General features: G+C 34.8%; 1 pseudogene; it reads left to right on the forward strand.

The window, feature by feature from the left end:
* Positions 1-1,046: 1,046 nt before the first annotated feature.
* LOC124959436 (deoxycytidine kinase-like) lies at positions 1,047-6,697 on the forward strand (annotated as a pseudogene).
* The last annotated feature ends 15,753 nt before the right edge of the window (positions 6,698-22,450 follow it).

Consider the following 22,450-nt stretch of genomic DNA (forward strand, 5'->3'; position numbering starts at 1 on the left):
TTGCATGATCACTCATGTTGCTTCAGCTTTCCGTTTGCTACCTCATTTGTATTTTTATCCATAAAGGAAATTAAGCTTGTGATTTTTGTTTATTTAGGACTTACATTTCTATTTATAAATTGCTACATTATATTACAAGTACTAAATGTGATAAATTTTACAGTACCAGGAACTTAAGAATGTTTTGACATGACAAATTTTTCTGTTTCTCTATGTGGTAATGCAAAACTGTGGATTCCACAATGTGAAAAACTGTGGATTCCATGATGAGCTATAGAGACATGTATGCATCCCTTTTTTCTTCATATTCTGTTGATTTCAAGGTAAAAATTCCTTTCAAGAGGTTCATCGTTAAGCACAGAATTTACCCTTTAACTCTGCTGTTGTAAGGTGTGCAGGGTAGTAGATTCCAGTGGGCGAAGTTTTAGCTGGTGTCTTCTTTCCTTTTAAGACAAGGAGGATGCAAAAAGGAACATGTAGAGGATGCAGTGTAGGTGCCTCCCCAGACACACTCCCATGTGACTTCTGGACATTCATGCAATACAGAGCTCCACATCTACTGTCATCACAGCTCCTGCAGACAAAGATTTAACTCTATACCAGGTTCAGGTTTTTAAGAAAGGTGCAAAGAAGACTGAATGGCAAACATCACCAGGTTCTTTGGTTACAGTCCGTGTTCTAATGGGAAAAGAGTGGGAATCTGAGAACTGAAATAAGGACATTAGTGTGGGGAAGAATGAGAACCATACTCACATAAATCAACTTGCATCCTTCCAGTTGTCATGAGTAGCTCCTCTCCCTTGACAGAGAGCAGTCTTCCCTAGCCCAACCACCTGCTAGTACCTCTCTGGAAGAACTTGTCATGAAATGATGGCTATTTATTTCCTTAGGGAACATTCTTCCATATCTCATGTTGACTCTAAAAAGGCAAAGTGCAAGGAAGGTCCAAGCAGGAAAGTACCATCTTCTTCTAGGAAAAATGATACAATTGAGGAATTTGCAAGATTTTGCTAAGGTGTAAGTTTGAACCTTGGTAACACTTCACTATGGGAAGAGATATTGAAGGTAAAGACAACTTGTGATTATATAGGGCCCATCTAACTACTCTAGGATAAACTATTATTACAAGGGCAGCTAATTAAAAAACTTAATTTCATTTTTTCCATGTAAATTAATATATTCTTAGGTGAGGGAAGGTCTAGAAGCCTTTATTTTGTCACTAACAGTAGCACTCAACAAAATGAAGTGCAGGTGCGAGAAGTTCTTAGGTGTAGTATTGTGAAAGTATTGGAAGTCTCAGAGTGATAAGAATGTTAGAATCCAAGACCAGAGAACCCACCATTGATTGTGTTTACAGTGAAGGCACATCTCTTCAGTAATAACAGAAAAATTTACTGGGAAGAGAGTACAGACATTTCTGAGACCCTTGGTGATAGATATAGATAAAAAAATGCCTCTGTAAAAACTTTGTTTCTTGGCATAAATTGTAGTGATGGGATTCTAGACTAGAAAGAAGCAGCAGTTAGTATCTGTTAGAGGTAAATTTTATACAGTTATCATGACAGCAAGACAAAAGTATAATCATGTGCTTTTTCCCAAGTGACTCTATTACAATGAAAAATAGCTCTTGAGGTTTCTAAGTTCAATTTGGATGATAGGAAAACAAATGAATGGACATGAAACTGGTATTTTGAAGACATTGTTTAATGATAATGATAATTGGTGAAAACAGTAATATCAATAACTGCAATAGAAAATTGTGGACTCAGCCAGGTTTGGAATTAAGTCGATTTTAAAACCTAAGATTCAGTGATTGAATGTTGGATCCTCTTGACGTAGGACTACTATACTGAGAGCATAAAAAAATATTCTTTTGATATTTCCAACAAAGAACTGCTTCTGCTGGTGCAATTCATAGGGAAAAGAGGATACTAGGATTTTTCAGGGATTATTATACGTAGGTGCATAACTAAAAGTGTACAAAAGAAATTAAAATGCTATTAGGTTCTCTATGTTATAGTAAGAGAATGTGGAAGCCACATGATACCACCTGAATACATCTTACCATCTGAACAGTCAACTAAGTTTAACTCAATTTACTTTTCCAATCTCTAAATAAACCAGTAAGTTGGTCAATTTTTTATCAATTCCTGTCCTGTGGAATACTACCCCTATGTTAGGGAGGAAAAACAAGAAGTTCCTGAAGCATTTTCTGACTCCCAGAAAATACAATGAATCAGAAGCAATGCTTCACATTGACAGACATTGCAAGATTATTGCCAGTATCAAATATGTAAGAAATGCAGAGTAAATCATCTCTGTAATATATTTCTTTTATTAATTTGTCTGGTTCCTGCAAAATTCAATTGCATTACAGATGAAGAAGATCAAACTCCAGGCATAACTCCTTTTTTTGTTTTTTTCTTTCTTTTTTTTTTTTTTTTTTGGCAGTGTTGGGGATTTGAACCCAGGGCCTTGTGTTTGTGAGGCAGGCACTTTACCAACTGAGCTACATCCCCAGCCCCCCAGGCATAACTTCTTAATGTGGGTGTTTTACATTTGCTATGAACACTGAAATTTTGATGCTAGGTGAATGCATAGTTCTTCATTTTCTTAAATAAGAAACTTAAAATCAATTCACTTTACTCAGCAAGTAGAAAAAATATTGACTCTTGACCAGGGATGCCAGGTGGCTTTTCAGATTAAACTATCCATTATTAAAAGAATATAACAAAGTCAACATGTCTTAAATTTTGGAGGATGAACTAACTAAAACTAGCAATAACTAGACCCTAAGTAGTCAAAAACAAGGGTAGTTCATGAACAAATGGATGGTTCTGACTCATGTCATCTACCTCTCTTAAATCAATGTTAAATTTCCAAATAATGAACTTGTTTTCCCTTTGTATGGAGAAATAAGTGCTCTGGATAATGGGTATCTGTTGACTCAAAGACAATGGAAAATGTCTGGGTTTGTTGACCAAGTGTCTGAAAGATATAAAGATCCTTCAAGGTGGTCTGGAAAGAGTAATGTGAACAGACCTATTGAAGCAGGCACAAACTAGAAAGCAATACAAGAAGGTAGGATTTTAATATCCAGATGATCAGGCTAAATTTTGTTTTGATATAATCTGTACTATGAATATCAGATGGTAGCATAGCAGACATATGAATATAGGGTTTGTAGGAGAAAGATATAAACTATGTGTAGTCTCAATGATGTGGGCTCCAAATCAGAAACACTGATCTGCCTTCTACTACTTGTGAGTGTCTAACCTCCCAGTTACACATTCTGCATCTGAGCACTCCATATGAAATCAGCCCCTAGACATCAGACTTTCACCTGGCAATAGGTTAATTATATCAGACCCCTTGTACAACAGGTGGCAGCAGATTTTCCTCATTCTGAATTGATAAATACCTTAGATATAGGTTTGCCTTCTTGACTCCACAGTGCTTTAATCCATACCAACATTTCATGACTTTTAAACTAACTGACACATTGACATAATATCCCTTAAACATTGACAAAGACATGTTACCTATCTTTGTGCAAAGAAGATGTGAAAATATTGTCATGATATCAGAATTCACTTATCTTACCAGGTAGCATATTACCCACTAGCAGCATCCTGACAGAACAGAGGAAAAACTTCTTAAGAACTCAGTTCAGAGAATAACTAGAAGTCAATTTAGGGAGGCATTGAGATTTGTCCTCGGAATTAAAGTTAAATTAAGAATTAAATTAAGTATAAATTGAATACTGAACCAAGAAGTTGTGGGTCCCCTTTGCCTCATATCCTTCATCCTGATTTCCTAGTGGTGCTAATGCTCCCAGTCACCCACTTGATAGTCTTCATTTTCACCAAGATAGAATCTTAGGTTCTGTAAAGAACATTCCTGCCCAGGACACAGTGGAAATCACTGTAGTTTTGCTCTCATCCAAGTGAAACAGCCAAAATAGAAGTTTGATGTTCTGGCTGAGATACTTGATTCTGATTAGTGTGAGTAGCCAGAGTTGCTACCTTAGATTAGAACAGGAATCACTCTGTTAAAAATACAAAGAATTCAGTGGATTGTTTTGCACCTGCGCAGACAATGGTAAATGTCAGTTTAGGTGAATAATTGAGAGAAAGATAATTAAGGGATTGATCTTTTATAGATAAACTTTATAGTTTTCCATCAAGTTTCAAAACTCAAACAACTAAAGTGCTGGCCAAGGGTGAAAGAGCTATCTACAGAGGATTGTGCAAAAGAGAGATGTTCCATGTCAGTTATGGTTCTGAGAATTGCTGCAAATATAGGAAATGCATTTTATTTCATTTAGTACATGCAAGGCTCAAATGAAAATGTACATGGTAGACCACTGGGTCCTTTCCTCTCTGCTCCCAGGATATCAGCAGCACATCATGACCTTTGGGTGGGACTGCAGATTAGTACAACCACTGTGGAAAGCAGAGTAGAGATAACACAAAAGACTGGGAATAAAACCACCATGAGATTCAACTATCCCACTCCTCAGTATTTATCCAAAAAAACTGAAATCAGTATGCCATAGTGATACCTCCACACAAATGTTTTTAGCAGCACAACTCACTCTGGCCAAGAAATGGAAACAGACCAGGTGCCCATGAATCAATAAATAGATTAAGAAAGTGTGGTATATTTACACAATGGAACTTCACTTGGCCATAAAGAAGAATGAAATTATGGTATCTTCTAGTAAATGGATGGAACTGGAGAACATCATGCTAAGTGTAAAAAGTCAGACTCAGAAAGAAAGGGGTTGAATGTTTTCTCTTAAACTAGGAATCTGGGCCAAAATAAGATTATAAATAGGGGACCCATGAAAACAGAAAGGAGATAAGTGGACCAGGGGAAGAGGAGGGGGAAGAGAGGAAGAACAGGAAAAGAGAGGAATGTTGGAATCAAATTGCCCAAATTAGGCCACATACACAGTGATTTTCATACACACACACACACACACACACACACACACACACAGATGTATAGTGCTACATTTAAAAATCTACAAATGAATAGACCAGTAGAGGAAGGGGAACAGGGGGATGAAATACCGGGAACTGAAGTGGAACAAATTAAATTCCATGCTTGTATGATTATGACAAAATGAACTCCAATATAACCATAATGCACTAATGACAACATGAACATAAAAATTTATATTGCTTGTTACTTTGCCATCATGAAATAATTAAAATTACAAAGATTTTCTTAGTAAATTATTTTGTTACTAATGAAGTATTGTTACTATTGAATTTATAATACTAATACACTATATAATATGAAGAAAAATATATCACATAAAACTTCAATTGCATACCATATTAGAGAGTCTTAATTGTGCTTGATTGTGCAATGCATTAGAAATGTTAACATGATTTTGGAATATTCAGCATATTATTTTATTATTGCTTTAAATTGCAAATCTAGAAATATGTATTATGTCCTTGCTATGGATAAACTAGGTTAGTACTGTTCAAATTCATTGTAGTCTAAGTGAATCATCTAAGCAGGGGGAGGTGTAAAGCTACAAACTACCTATCTTTATCACAATACCTCCTTGGGTTTCTTCCAAAACACTAATGGCACCAACACAGAAGATCATTATAAAATTAAAATTTAAAGTCTTTTTAAATTCCTTATCCCAATTACTAGCCCATTATAGCAAATATTTGAAATTATTGCAACATTAAGAAAATGTCAAATAACCTCAATATTAATAGAAGATTGGTCTTTGTAATGAAAGCAGTGGAAAACTATTAAAACGTATAACCAATGAATAAGTTTTTTCATCTCTGAATTGAAATTAATAAAGATATTTTTAATTTTTTGATTAGTGATTAAAAATCTATCTTTGATATTTGACATCATACATTGAAAGTAATTTAAAGCATTTATAGGAGAGCACACATTGGGGCACCCACAAGACCAAGGAAGGCCACCCCGCCCATCTCCTATGACCAGCTCTGAGGGACTCATATCAGGAACCTCTCTGTGGAAGGGAGCATTGGCACAGGAAGTTAATTTTTGTGATGCCCTTAAACAAGTTCATGAGGATGGGGAAGTGGTTCCTGAAGCTGTGACTGGTGGTGTAATCTTCAAAGTACTACAAATGAATTTGAGGAAATGGCATCTCAGAAAGGTGGTAGGAATGTTCTTCAGATGATGTCCAAGAAACCTGAACAATTTTTTTTAATCTTCCAATTATATGCCTGGTTCAATCAAATATGAGCTCAGCTTGTCTCTCAATAGCAAGTTCAAAGAAACAGAGAAACCTGTATGTTTTTAATGATCTGGATAATAATGGGTATATCTTTTTGCATATAATTTGCATAAATCTGACTGCATGAATGAAGAGAATGAATGATGCATCAAGACTGACATAACTGGATGACTAACCTATTTGGTCACAGTCTTGATTTGGATGGAATTATTTATCTTTGAGCTACTCCAGAGAAATACTTAAGTAGAATGCATTTATGAGGAAGAACTGAAGAACAAGGCATTTCTCTCCAATATTTAGAGAAGCTTCCCTGTAAACACTAAAGTTGGCTTCTGCATTGAGCACTGAAAACAAACAGATTATCTCCAAGAGAAGTAATCTTGACTCTGGGTGTGAATGAGTTCTTAAAAGACCTTTGAAAAGGTCAAAGAATTTTTGAGTACCTTGTGATCTTGCTGAGGAATCTAGGCAGCCCAGTGTTTCCAGACACTTCAGCTTGGTGTATCCTTGAAGCTCAATATTCACAACACTCCAGGTTTTTAACCATTTTTGTTTCAAGGAGGAAAAAAGGTGTTTGGTTGTTTTTGTTGTTTCCCCCTATGTAAAACATTTTCTCCCTTACCCTCCTTTCCTTTTATGGTTTAAAAAAACAAAGATATTTAATTCTCTCTTACAACAGGAAGTCTGTGAGGTGGATGGTTCCAGAATGAGAACAGAGACTGAACTATGTGATGAGAAGCCCCAGCCTCCTCCTGTCCTTCTCTGTTCTCTATATGTTGACTTGGTTCCAAGGTTCTTTTATCTCAGGGGTGGTCATCTTTTTAATCAGATATGCTACTGTTACATAGTAAATGGTGTTCGTGCAGTGTAAGTTAGTGTATCTATTAATAGTTGAAAAGTAGAATTTAAAGATCAGTGGAATAAATAGTGTTTTTGTTTTGTTTTGTTTTGTTTTGTTTTTCCTTTTTCTTTCTATTGGTGCTCAGGGTCCTCACCCCAGGTTTATTAGGCAAGGGCTCTACCCATGACCCTTCAGATCCTCAAAATTATTTTGAATGTTTTTGAACAAGTGCCTCCCTTTCCACCCTAACTTTTGCTAAAGATAAGACCAGGTTTAGCACTTAATAACTCCATTGGCATTTATCAACGTGTGTATAACACATTCTCACAGAGGAGTAGGGTAGTCTTACTTCCCAGGTTGGTCATTGCAGAAACTATCCTACAAATCAGGTAATATTTCACCTTTGTTTCTTCACCTATGACATGGGCAATACTACCTTACATGTTATTCATGGAATTTTGTAGGGTTAAAGAGAAATTTTTGCACACTTAAGAGGTGGCTGAAAAGTTATCATATGAGTGTAAAGATTTAGTTTCCATGGAGTTTAAAATAGTTACATGCTTTTCCCTTTTCAGACTATTGTTTTTGAAAGGATATTGTTAAATAGTGTAATTACTCTTAAAAGAAGTTTTTAAACTATGATTTTCCTAACATCCATTTGAGGTGGAAGTGCTATTTTTCCTAAATGTATTTTCAGTGTTGTAATTTTTCTTTCATGCTAGGGATTAAACCTAGGGCCTCCTATGCACCAGACAGGCACTCTCCCTGATCTGCATCCCCAGCCCTCTTTCCATTTTTATAGGAAATGTTAGTGGAGCACAGTGGCTAATAACACCTCCTATTTGGTTTTCTGTTGTTCCTGCCCTGGGAACGGGCAGTTTTTGCCTTTAACCTGATGAAAATTCAACAAACTGAAGTCATAGTGAAGTGCACAGCTGTTTTGACTGCTTAGTCTCACCTCTTATTTCCTGATTCTTTTTTCCCTATTCTCTGGATTAATTAGGCAGCCTGCTAGTTTAAAACTTAAATAAAATCACATAGTTCTACTTTGAAAACATTACGATAGCTCTTTGCTTTGTACTTTGCTTTTTAGGATATAGCATGAAGTTTTCCCTGCCTTTCAGAGAAATTACTACTAAAAATGATCTTGCTTTATATGATGAAAACAGTATCATTTATTGAACCAGGGAATAAAATTAAGAAATGTGGAGAGTTTGTGAAAGCTTCCATTAGTAAGGTAAACTTCTCCATAAACGACTTACATGAATTATAAAAATATACACGGATTCATCTCAGATCTGTACAGAAATAAGGAGTGTGTTATATCCCCTACTTTTTTAAGTTAAGGTATGTAGCATTTTTTCAAGTAAGTATCCTTTCTATTTTACACATTTAAAACATTGTACATTCTTTGGAAATGCAAAGAAGTGTCACTTATTTTGAAACCATAATTTTCCTTTCTGAAATGCCATCTTTTGCTTTTGGTTTCTTATTCAAAGAAGTTTTCTGGTTTTTTTTGTTTTTCTTTTATTTTTTTAGTGGTAACCAGTCCTGATACACTGATGTTTGAAAAGAGGACTTGTTTTTTTATTTGTAAAAACCATACATACATAAATTATGTCTTTATATATGTGAGCATTTGGTTGTTTGGTATAAATAAATTTGTCAACTTCAGCATTTGTCAATAAACAGATGTAAATTTCATAACCTACACATGAAGGTAAAATCACTGAAGTAATTACATTATTGTAGAATTAATCCATTCTGAATAAAAATAAATACAAAATGATGAAAATGTTAAATGTAAGTGTAAATGGCAAATGGGAACTACATTGATTTTTATTAGAGAGACTTTTAATTCAGTGATTTTTAGTGACCATTAAATGTTTACTTTAGTGACTTTTAATCTGTAGAATTGAAACTAAGTTAATAAAATGTATTATTGAAAAAAATAAAAATAAAATTCAGCACACTTGAAAAACTAAATCAATTACAGTTTACAATCACCAAAGTTTATTTTATTGGATTTGTTCAAAAATTACCATAGGGTTTGCCATTGGGATTGTACCCACACCCTTCCAACACTTTTCAAGCTTCGTTCTGAGTATGTGCACAACTTCCAGCTGCCCACAGACCCCATTAATTTAGAGAACTGGACCAGAATGTTCATCATTGTATGAAAGAAAACATCTGACATTTTCCTGCAGTTTTGTGATATGGTTCTCATTTTCATTTCAAAAACGTATAATTTAGCTTTTTTTTTTTTTTTGATAATAGCTCTGAGTATTCTAGGTTGTGGATTTTTTTATGTGCTCCAATTAGTTATACATGACACTAGAATTCACTTTGAAACATACCTAAATGAAGTATAACTGCTCCTTCTTCTGGTTGTATATGATGTAGAAATACACTAATTATGTAATCATATATGCACATAGAGTAATAATGTCCAATTCATTCTCCTATCCTTCAAATCCCTAGATCCCCTTTCCTTCCTTCACTCCCCTCTGCCTAATCTAGAGTACCTCTATTCTTCCTAGTCCCTCCTGCCACCTTATTGTGAATTAGCTTCCACATATCAGAGAAAATATTCTGCCTTTGATTTGGGGGGTTGGCTTACTTCCCTTTTCATGATATTCTCTAGATCCAACCAAATACTGAGCAAATGCCATCATTTCATTTTTCTTTAAAGTCAAGTTATATTCCATGGTGTATAAGTACCCATTCATCTCTTGAAGGTTCCATAGTTTAGCTATTGTGAAATGAGCTGCTATAAACATTGATGTGGCTGCATCACTGTAGTACACTGATTTTAAGTCCTTGGGGTATAAACCAAGGAGTGGGAAAACTGGGTCAAATGGTGGTTCCATTCCAAGTGTTCTGAAGAATCTCCATACCACTTTCCAGAATGATTGTACCAATTTGCAGTCCCACCAGCAACACATGAGTGTGTCTTTTCCACACATCCTGGCCAACATTTATTGTTGCTTTTATTCTTCATAATTGCCATTCTGACTGGAGTGAGATGAAATCTTAGAGTATTTCTCTAATTGCTTTATAAAAATATATAAAGGCAAAGTTTACAGTATATTCATATATGTACATTGCATAATTTAATCAATTTTATTCCACCATTCCCACCTTTTCCCATGCCCTCATCCTCCTCCTCTCTCTACTGATCTCTCCTCTATTTGCATTCAACTGTTGACTGAGTCTAGCTTATTTAACTTAGCATGATGTTCTCCAGTTCCATCCACATACCAGCAAATGCCAAAATTTTATTCTTCTTTATGGCGAGCAAATTTCCATTGTGTATATATAACAATTTATTTATCCAATCATCCACTGATAGCCATCTGGATTATTTATTTTAAATATAATTTGTAAACTAGAGAGCAAACTTTTTTTTCATTATTTCCCTTAAAATATGTATTTATAATTTGGAATCAGAGATTTTTCATTTGTTGTCATGATTTCAAGAAACAAGTATATTATTTCAAATTTTGATTGAAATTGACAGATACAAATATGTGTGTTCCTTTCTGCCCTTTTTGTTGTTGTTGTTCATTTTTTTTTTTTTTTATGGTTGCTGGATATTGAACCCAGGGCCTTACACATGTAAGGCAACTGTTGTCTCACCAAGCTACATCTCCAGTCTAGTCTTGTTTTTATCTGAGTCTAGGTAAAGCCATCTCTTTGAACAATCGTAGAATCATCTATTTTGATCTTCTGCATTTATAAGAAAAAAATTTATGTATATGTATTCTGAAAATATATCCAGTTAGCAAACATTTCTTCTATACCTTTTAGATTATTGTAATTAATGTCATAAATTGCTCTTTAAATAGTTGGTCAGTTAATTTTTTTAACTTATATTATTATTTATTGAACTGGATCTTGCTATCTTACATAGACTGGCTAGAATTCATGGGCTACAGTTAACTTCCCCCCTCCACCTCCTGAGTAGCTGAGAACAAGCTCGCATCTTGTCTTAGGACCTCTTTGGAATAACACTATGTTCGCACCTTTTCGGATGTCATTCAGGTCTCAGACACCATTTTTAAAGGATCTGTATCTTAAATCATTTTTTTTTTGTTTTGTTCTCTGATTATAAAACTAATAATACATGTTCTTTGAGAAATCAGGAAAGTTTAAAGAACCTAAAGCAAACATTTTATTTTTTCTAGAGAAAATCTCTGTGAGGGTGTTAGTGTTGAAACAAGAATAGGACCTTCTCTTGTCACCTGCCTGTGTGCCACTCTTCCCTGTTGTGGAAAGCATCTTGGACCTCTCCAAGACTGTTTGGGAATGTGGATATCAGGCTATTGGCAAACTTTACTTGATAAATACACATAAGAGTCATGCATCCACATGCACTGGCCCTGTAACAACTCTACAATGAATTCATGAGCAGGATTTCTTAGTGAAAAGAGCAGGCATTCCCAGGCTGTAGATACAAGGGACCAATTCAGAAAGTCCTGAAAGGTTCCATGGTGGCTCCTTGAGGCCCCTCTGAATTGTGGGGAGTCACAGGACATAAGGATACCTGTATTCTTTCAATCATCCACTCTTCTGCTCAGGCTCTGTTCTGGTCATTACCCACCCTGGTGTGCTGCTAATAGTCAAGGCCACCACTGTCTAATTCTGAGATCCCTTCTTTTTAAAAAAATTGTTATAATTAGTTATACATGAAAGTAGAATTAGTTATACATGAAAGTAGAATGCATTTTGAAACATCATACATAAATGGAGTATAACTTCACATTTTTCTGGTTGTACATGATGTAGATAGAATTATATCAGTTCTGTAATCATTTATGCACATAGGGTCACAATGTCCAATTCATTCTAGTATTCTTCCTACCCTCATCCACCCTCTGCTTCCTTCACTAATTTCTGTCTAATCCAAAATACCTCTAATCTTCTCTCTCCCCCAATCCCTTATTGTGAATTAGCATCCCCACATCAGGGAACACTTTTGGCCTTTGGTTTTTAGGTATTGGCTCTTTTCACTTAGCATGATATCCTCCAGTTTCATCCATTTACTGGTGAATGCCATAACTTCATTCTTCTTCAAGGCTGAGTACTATTGCATAGTGTATATATACCGCATTTTCTTCATCAATTCATCTCTTGAAAGGCACCTAGGTATGTTTCAGGGTTTAGTTATTGTGAATTGAGCTGCTGTAAACATTGATGTGGCAGTGTACCTGCAGTATGTTGATTTTAAGTCCTTTGGGTGTAAACTGAGGAGTATAATAACAGGATCAAATAATGGTTTTCTGAGGAATTTCCATATTGTTTCCTAGAATCTCACCAGCAATGTATGAGTGCACCTTTATTCCCACAACATTTATTATTGCTTGTAATCTTGAGCATTGCCTTTCTGACTGGACTTAGATAAAATCTCAGGGTAGTTTTGATTTGCATTTCTCTAATTGCTAGAGATGTTGAAGATTTTTTCACATATTTGTTGATCAACTGTATTTCTTCTTCTGTGAAGTGTTTGTTCAGTTCCTTTGCCCATTTATTGATTGGATTAATTGTTTTGGTGTCAAGTTTTATTTTTTAATTCTTTATATATCTTGGAGATTAGTGCTCTATCTGAGATCAGGACATAAGGATTTTCTCCTGTTCTGTAGGCTCTTTCTTCACATTATTGTTTCTTTTACTGTGAAGAAACTTTTTAGTTTGAATCCATCCCATTTATTGATTCTTGATTTTATTTCTTGAGCTTTGGGAGTCTTCTTAAGGAAGTCAGTCCTAAGTTGGCATGGTGGAGATTTGGGCCTACTTTTTCTTCCATTAGGTGCTGGGTTGCTTTTCTAGTGCCTTTCATCTAGTGTTTGATCCACTTTGCATTGAGTGTCATGCAGGTGAGAGATAGGGTTGATATTTGCTTCACTTGTCTTTTTACATAGAGATTGCCAATTTTCCCAGCACCATTTGTTCTGTAGGTATCTTTTCTCCAGTGGATGTTTTTGGCACCTTTGTCTAATAAGAGATAATTGTATTCCTGTGACTTTGTCTCTGTTTCTTCTGTTCTGCACCACTGGGCTACATGCCTGTTTTGGCACCAATACCATGCCATTTTTGTTATAATGTTTAATGTTTTGTTATAGTTTAAGTTCTGGTACTGTGATGCCTCCTGCTTCACTCTTCTTGTTAAGGATTGCTTTGGCTATTCTGGGTCTCTTATTTTTCCAAATTAATTTCATGATTGCTTTTTCTATTTCTCTGAAGAAGGTCATTGGGATTTTAAAAGGAATTGCATTAAATCTATAATACTTTTGGTAGTATGGCCATTTTGATGATATTAATTCTGCCTATCCAAGAGCATGGTAGATCTTTCCATCTTCTAAGGTCTTCAATTTCTTCCTTAGTGTTCTGTTGTTTTCGTTGTAGAGGTCTTTCACCTCTTTTGTTAGATTGATTTCTAAATATTTTTTTTCAAGGCTGTATTGAATAGAGTAGTTTTCCTAATTTTTATATCAGTGGATTCATCATTGAATGAGTTTGATTTATGGGTATTAATTTATATCCTGTCACTTTGCTGAATACATTTATTAGTTCTAGAAGTTTTCTGGTGAAATTTTTTGGATCTTCTAAATATAGAATGATGTAATCAGCAAATAATGATAATTTGAGTTCTTTTCCTACTCATTACCTCTTTAATTTATTTCATCTCTCTAATTGCTCTGGCTAGAGTTTCAAGAACAATGTTGAATAAAAGTGGTGAAAGAGGGCATCCTTGACTTTTTCAAGTTTTTAGAAAGAATACTTTAAATTTTTCTCCATTTACAATGATGTTGGCTTTGCATTTAGCATATATAGTTTTAAAATGTTGAAGTATGTTCCTACTATCCCTAGTTTTTCTGGTGTTTTGAACATGATGGTGTACTATATTTTGTCAATTTTTTTTCTTCATTTATAGAGATACATTTGATTCTTGTTTTTACGTCTATGTGATGAATTACATTTTTTTTATTTTCCATATATTGAACCAAATTTGCATCCTTGAGATGAAGCCCATTTGATCACAGTGCATTCTCTTTTCAATATGTTTTTGTATGTGATTAGCTGGAATTTTATTGAACATTATTGCATATATGTTTGTCAAGGAGATTGGTCTAAATTTTTCTTTCCTTGATGTTTCTTTTACTGGTTTTGATTTCAGGGTGATACTTGCTTCATAGGATAAATTTGGAAGGGTTCCCTCCTTTTCTATTTCATGGAAAATTTGAGAAGTATTGCTGTGAATTCATCTTTGAAAGTTTTTAGAACTCAGCTCTGAATCAACCTGGTCCTAAGCATTTCTTGGTTGGTAGTCTTTTGATGGCTTGTCCTATTTCATTGCTTGAAATCAACTTGTTTAAGTTGTATATATTCTTCTGATTCAGTTTGGGAATGTCATATGTCTCTAGAAATTTGTCAACATCTTCAGGATTTTTTATCTTATTGGAGTATAGATTTTCAAAACAGTTTCTGATTATCTTCCATATTTCAGTAGTGTCCTTCATGGTATTTTCATTATAAATTTTAGTAATTTGAGTTTTTGCTCCCTTTCTCTTTGTTAGCATGGCATAGAATTTTATTTATTTTTCAAAGAACCAACTTTCCATTTTGTCAATTTTTTAATTGTTTCTATTTTTTCAATTTCATTAATTTTGGCTCTCATATTATTTCTTGGTTGGGTGTTCATTTGTTCTTCTTTTTCTAGAACTTTGAGATATTATTTTAGGTTATTTGTTCATTGACTTCCTATTCTTTTAATGAATGAGCTCAATGCAATGAAATTTCCCCTTAGAACTGCCTTCATAATGTCCCAGAGATTTTGATATATTAAACCAGAGTTCTCATTTACCTCTAAGTATTTTTTATTTCCTTCATGATGTCTTCTGCTATCCCTTGGTCATTTAATAGCATATTATTTAGTCTCCAGGTTTTAGAGTAGCTTCTATTTCTAATTTTATAGTTGATTTCAAATTTTATTCCATTATGATCTAATAGAATGTAGGGTATTATCTCTATGTTTTTATTTGCTATGAGTTGCATAAGATGTGGTCTATTTTAGAGTAGAATCTGTGTGACACCACGAAGAAAGTGTATTCATCAGTTGATGGATGAAATATCCTATATATGTCTACTAAGTCTAAATTATTGACTGCATTATTTAATTCTTTACTTTCTTTGTTTACCTTTTGTATGGAGGATCTATCCATTAGTGAGAGAAGTATGTTAAAGTCACCCTGTATTATTGTGTTGTGGTCTATTTTACTCTTGAAATTGACAAGGGTTTGTTTGATGTACATAGATACTCCATTATTTGGGGCATATATTTTTACATTTGTTATGTTTTGTGATATATAATTCCATTAAGCATTATGAAATTTTCTTCTTTGTCCCTTCTGATTAACTTTGATTTAAAGTCTATTTTTTATGGTATGAGGATAGAGACCCCTGCTGATTTACCTGATCCAGAAGAGTGATATACTTTATCACATCCTTTCACCTTCAGTCTGTGGATAACTTTGCCTATGAGTTGAGTCTTTTGGAGACAGAATATAGTTGAGTCTTTTTTTTTAATCCAATCTACCAGGTTATGTCTTTCTATTGATCAGTTTTGGCCATTAATATTCAAGGTTATTATTGAGATATGATTTGTATTCCTAGTCATTTTGGTGTATTTCTGATTTGTAATTTGAATTAGTTTCTCCTTTGGTTAATTATTCCTTTAGTGTAGTTACTTGCACTGCTGGTTTTCTCTTTTTTTTTAATTCATAATCTTCATGGGATATTTTATTGAGAGTGTTCTGTAGTGTAGATTTTCTTATTGTGAATTCTTTTAACTTTTGTTTATCATGGACTATTTTTATTTCATCTTCAAATCTGAAGCTTAATTTTGCTGGATATATAATTTCTTGGGAGTCATTCATTTTCTTTTAAAGCTTGGCATATATTTTTCCAGAACTTCCTAACTTTGAAGTTCTGAGATGAGAAATCAGCTGAAATCCGAATTGGTTTCCTCCTACACATAATCTCATATTTTTTCTCTCCCCATCTTTAAAATTATATCCTTATTCTATATGTTAGGCATTTTCATTACAATGTGACTTAGTGTGTGTCTGTTGTAGTTTTGTACATTTGGGGTTTTGTAAGTCTCTTGTATATGATTTTCCATTTCATTCTTTAGGTTTTGGAAATTTTCTGATAATATTTTATTTAAAAGATTGTGCGTTCCTTTGGTTTGTATCCTTTATCTATCCTGATCAATCTTAAATTTGGTCTTTTTGTGTTATCCAATAAATCTTGAAAGATCTGTTCGTGGATTCTTACCATCTTCTCTAGATGGTCAACTTTATTTTCAATATTATATATTTTATATTATATATTATATATTTTGTCTTCATTGCCTGAGATTCTGTCTTCCAAGAGATCTAGTCTGTCAGTCCTACTTTCCATTGAATTTTTAATTAAGCTAATTGATTCCTTCAGTTCGAGGATTTTTGTTTGATTTCTTTTCTTAATCTCCATCTCTTTATTGAAGTAATTTTTTACCTCCTGAAATTTATCTCTGATTTCACTCCTTACATCATCCTATGTGTCACTGAACAGTTCATGTACATTCTGAACTCCTGCTCTAACATTTCTTCTACTGTGTTGCCAATAGATTACATTATTGAATTATTTATGTTTGCTTAGAGCACTTTGTTCTCTTGTTTTTTCATGTTGTTTGTCTGTCCATCTGGCAGTATGGATCTGAGTACAATTTCTACCCTGTAGACATATAGTAGCCATGAAAGTTTCCAGTACCTCACCTTTAAGTGGGAGACCAATATTAAGAACACCCACTTCAAACAATATATAGCTTTAAACCAAATAGCTCCTATTAAGATGTCTATAGTTTTGTCTCAATGAACAGAAATGGTGTGTTCAATTATTTCCTACGAAATATACAGTAAGTTTGCAAAAGTGTTTACAATTTCAAATCATGGACAAGAGGAAATAAAAGTGGTGTAGGATGCAATATTTATGAGGATGAGGGAGAGAAGATAGAAGTAAAAAATTATTGGAAGAGTGAATGAGGAATTAATACAGGTTGGCTGTTAGTTCCAGGGAAAAATATGAGAGGAAAAATATATATAAATTGAAAATTAAATGAAAAAGAAAAACCTATAAAGTTAAAATTAAAAAAATACACACAAAAAACTGTAATATACTATTCAGACATCCAAGTCTTCAATAACCTGATGCATGAAAAATACTTGATTTTAAAAATGGTAGAGATGTGAGAGGGAAGGGGAAAAAAGGGAATAGATCCTGATGAAAAATTGATCAAATGTTTCCATTTGAGTTCAAAATTTTCTCAGCTTCCTTTCATAGCAGTTAAGCAGGGTTGTCTGCAGTTTGATGCTCTCTCTACCCTTAGGAAGGTTGGGGTTGCTAGGGTAAGAGGTGGAGCTCCTTAAGGCAGGTTGTATACTTAGATATGCTCCAGTCTCATTGCTGGGTGTCAATTGGACTGGAGACTTTAAGTCAGCATGCCTCCAGGACACAGCAATTTCTTGTCCACTTTGGAAGACTGCACTACAGGAATCTCTTTGGGTTCCGCTTGTGTGGTGTAGGAGCCTGTTCTTATCCCATTATATTGCCTGCAGACTCCACAGTTCCTGGTCTCTGGTTCAGTCTCCAAACTACATCTCTCTTACCCCCTGATTATCTCACCTCACCTGATTATATTCACTTTGAATTCCAGTCAGGAGCATCTCTCCCAGCAGGTCCTGAAAACAGCTGGATTAGAAGAAGAGTGTGAAGCCTGGTGGGTTTCCTAGACCAGTATTCCCCTGTGTAATCCTCTCTATGTTCGACTTCTCCTAGTCACTTTGGCACATTCTCTGTCATGCAACATGTGTTTGCCCTGCTCGTTTTTAGGGCCAGACTCAGCCATGCCAATAATTGGCTCCCACAGCTGTCAGACCCCCACACCTCAGCTGCAAAGTGATTCCTTTCCCTGTCCTCTGCTATAAGCTGCCAAGAGAGATGGTGGCTTCTCTCTAGTACACAGATACTGTGTAGCAGAGCTTACTACTTTTTTGGGCACTGTCCCTGAGCTCTCTGTACCTTGACATGCCTCAGTCTTCCCAAGAATGGGGGTTCTTTTTATTCCTCTATTGCTTTAGTGCATTCATGTTGAGAAAGTTCTGGTTTGTGCCTCCAGCCACTGTTGCAGCTGTGTGGCTGGTTGGGCATATTTACCCCTTATTTTATTATACAAGATCTCCTGAGTCCCTGATCTGTTTTGATGTCCAGTATTTAACTTCAGTAAAGTCCCCCTTAATTCTTGATCATTCACTCATCTTGTTGAAAAGCTTCCTATCTGCTTTTCTTGGTTCACACCACAGACCCACCATGGAAGTGGCTCCTCTCTTATGCTATCTTCCCAGTATTCCTGAGATTCCTTTTGGTCAGGGTCTACAGCCTTCTAGGTCCACACATAGGGATCAGGGTGTTGGGAAGCAGCCTGGAGGCAGCCAGTTGACCTTTTGTCATAGAGGAATTTTTCTCTTGGAAAATAGACAATGGGAAAGATAAATCGAACTTCTAGTTTCAAATCTAAACAGAATAGAAACAGGGAAAAGAGCCTAAAGGAAATTGAGCAATGCTTTTAACTCTAATACAGAAAGAAAAATAGTGATAAAATCATAAGTGTTTAAGTACATTATCAAACAATTGGACTGAACAATAAACACAATGATAACAGGAAACTAATTGAAATTGAATAAATAATTGTGGCAAATTTAATGATTAATGCTTTTATAAATCACTTTTTAAAAAATTAGTGTTTTGCAACTTGACTGGTCTATGAAAACTATGAAACCTCAAAATGTAAGGAGGAAATTTTACCCATAGAATTTGAGGGATACTTCCTAAGTGATATTCTGAGAGTGATAGATCAAAATAAGCATGTCTATAGTCTGCCTTAGACTACTGTAAATTCTATGAGACCTTGCAATAATCCTGTACATTTGAAATGAATATGGTATTATAGGGAAGTTTCAGCAGCCACAACTAGAAATGTTCAAATTATATAATGATTGACTCTGTTTGATAAATATCTAGGTATATAACCCCCAAACTGAAAAGACCAAAGTAGAGCATAGGGCAAATGATTATTTTAGGACGATACATAAACACAAAAGAAACATTTTCTTTTATAAGTTTTATGGTTTAATGTTCCTTACTTGTGAAATGAAAAATCTTATCATCTACCTGATATTTGGGGATTTACAATAAAAAGTAGGTTAAAACTTTAAAGCTTTATAGGTTCTACTGAAATGTATATTCAGTTGAATGTTAAGCACATTGAAAGAAAGTGGGCTCCCCTTATTTAAAATAATTATTAGAAATTCACAACATATTTGTCTTTCCAAAAATTTATTTAGTTTTAATTGGTGCTTTATAGATATAAAGAAAGATGGAATACACTTTGTCATATTCCCCATATTTGTACATACTATAATTTGGTCAATTTCATCCTGCAGTTTTCCTGTTCTTTCTCCTTCCCACTCAATCTTCTTCTTCTGCTCCTCTGGTTTCCCTTCTGTTGTTATGGAATTCTTCCCTTTTCCCCTTATTTTTTTCTTATTTTGCTCTAACTTCCATATATGAAAGAAAACATTTGAACCTTGACTTTTTGTGTCTGGTATGATGCTCTTGAGTTCAATCCACTTACCAGAAAATGTCCCAATTTCACTCTTCTTTATGGCTGAGTTAAACTGTATGTGTATCTATTTACAGATACCAGAGCTGGTTCAATAACTTGTCTACTGTGATTAGTGAAAGCACATCGATGTGCCTGTATCACTAGAGTATGCTGATTTTAGTTCTTCTAGATAAAAACCAAGGAGTGGGAAAGTAGGGTCATGTGGCAGTTCTATGACTAGTCTTTTGAGGAATCTCCATGGCTTTTCCCAGAGTGGTTGTACTAATTTGCAATCCCAAGAATGTGTGAGTGTATCATTTTCCCCACATCCTTGCCAGCTTTCACCATTATTTGTATTCTTGATGACTGCCATTCTGATTGGAGTGAAATGAAATCACAAAATAGTTTTGATTTAAATTTCCTTAATTTCTAGAAATATTAAAAATGTTTCCATATATTTGTTCACCATTTATATTAGTCCTTTTAAAACTAATAATAAAATAACTAACCCTTGGGTAATTTTTATATTTTATTACATACACGTATCTGTGCCTGTTTTATACAAGAACACTTTGTGTTAGGTTCTATAATCACTGTTGGACAATTGAGGAAACTAAAAACCAGAGAGTTGTGGAAATTATCCAAGATTATGTAAAAATTAAGCCAAAGGCCATTTATTGGAAATCACATAATCTAATTTGAGCACACTCACTCACAATGATAACTTGCTTCCTTGCAAAAAAAAAAAAAAAGCTTTTACTTTATAAGCTGAATACTAATTTTATTTTCTAAGAAAAATTATCTTTTAAACTAAGGAATTCAAAATGATGCTGAAAATCAGGGGTTGAGTTTTTTTTTTTTTTCTTTCTTTTAGAGGCTATGGTGAGGCAGGTTGAACATTGATGTTCTCTCTCTGTCAGGGTTCCTTCCAGTATAGATTTAATTGACAAACTTTTGCGGCAGAGATGAAAAATCCAGTAATCAGACACTTTAAGTAAAGTGTCATTTCTACTCAAGGCACATATATCAGAGGCCCCAGTTTCACAACTGTACAGTTTGATCAATCCTTGTCTTGGATCAGCAAGCTCAGTGCTGCAGTGCAAATGTCCATTCAAGTTCATGATTGATAAAAAAGAAATGCATAATTATCTCTCATGGGTCTTTGGACCAACAGGCTCTCAGCTGACTTAGTGGTGCTTGACTGGGTTTACTTCCAGACATCATGGGAGTCTGGTATATTCAAGGTAGCTTTCCACCCAAAATCAAATAATAAGATTATCTTTTTCTGCATGGAAGATCACCTTCACAACTGATCACCATACAGGAAAGTAGAGGCATCAGAACAATGAATTAATAAGGCATTCCCACTTGCAAACTGCAGACTTTAAATTCTGGAGACCCAGATGTGATAAGTGTTTTCATTTCTGGGTATGTGGAAATGAGGAAATCATTGGCCTATGGAGAAAGATGAAAGCTATGTTTACATATTCCAAGAGGAATTGCTTAGAAATGTGTTTACACTAGCTTATACCACTCCAATGGATAGTTTATAAAACTCCAGTTAGAAGATAAAGGAAGAAATGTTTTCAGTTTATTCTTCCAATAACTAAATTAATTGTTTCACATGAAAAAAGTTGCTATTTTTTTAATTAATGAGTCAACCAAAATTATAATTTACTATTGTGTCACAGGAAAGATGGAACACTTCAAGATTGACAGTCTTATTACCATATATTTTTGGAATATAAGAGTTTTGTGGGTTAGACTTTCATTATAAATGGAGGGCCTCAGTTCTCAGGAATTGTGCTCATATTCTTCATAGTAATAAAGAGTAGACTCCATGAGCTCCTCCAATGGGTATTAGCTGAAGAACTTTTGTAAATAGGCCTAAGTTTATGAAGGTACTCAAGCAAACTGGTGTATTTTCATATGTTCCACTTCCTGGAAGAGATTCATGGATCTAACAACTGCTGTCTTAGTAGGAACATTAAAATTTTAATATGCTGAATATCCCTTAGGACTCATGAATGTAGTACAAAGGCATGCAGGAAATACTACGGTGAATAAAATGTATCAAATGGATGACACATATTTATTACAGTTTCTTCTAAATGTCATCAATTGTAATCCTGAGTGAAGCACAGCAGAACTGTTGAGATTATTTTCAAAATGGCAGGGGGAGGGCCAGGATGATTCAGGCAGGCAAGGGCCCAGGGGGCATTAATTAGCAGCTCCATGATTGCACTCCTTGATAAAGGCAGGTAAATTTGGTAATCAATGGGCTCTGGAGCTCCTTGACATTCCATTCTTCCAGGGGCAGTCTCCAACTTCCAGAGGCAGATGGCTTCATGGCTTCATTTCCTCAAATTGACCCGATTTCCTATTTCTACACTAACTAACTGTCCTTAATTCTGGCTTCATTCCCCCCTTTAGCTTTAGGAACTCCTAACTGCTGTAAAGAAAAGAAAGGGGGCGTTGATTGTTCTGGCTCCTTCGAAGCTGAAAGGAGGCAGCGAGGGGCAAGCAGTTTGGAGTTCCTTTTTTAAAAATTGGGTCAATCGAGGGGTCCAAGGTAGAAGTCTGGTTGGGGAAGAGCAGGTTGTAAAGTCATCTGGGGGTGGGTGCTTCTATGAAAGAAGAACAAAAAGACATGAGTACT

This window comes from Sciurus carolinensis, chromosome 11 (assembly GCF_902686445.1).
Source record: "Sciurus carolinensis chromosome 11, mSciCar1.2, whole genome shotgun sequence".
Taxonomy (NCBI): domain Eukaryota; kingdom Metazoa; phylum Chordata; class Mammalia; order Rodentia; family Sciuridae; genus Sciurus; species Sciurus carolinensis.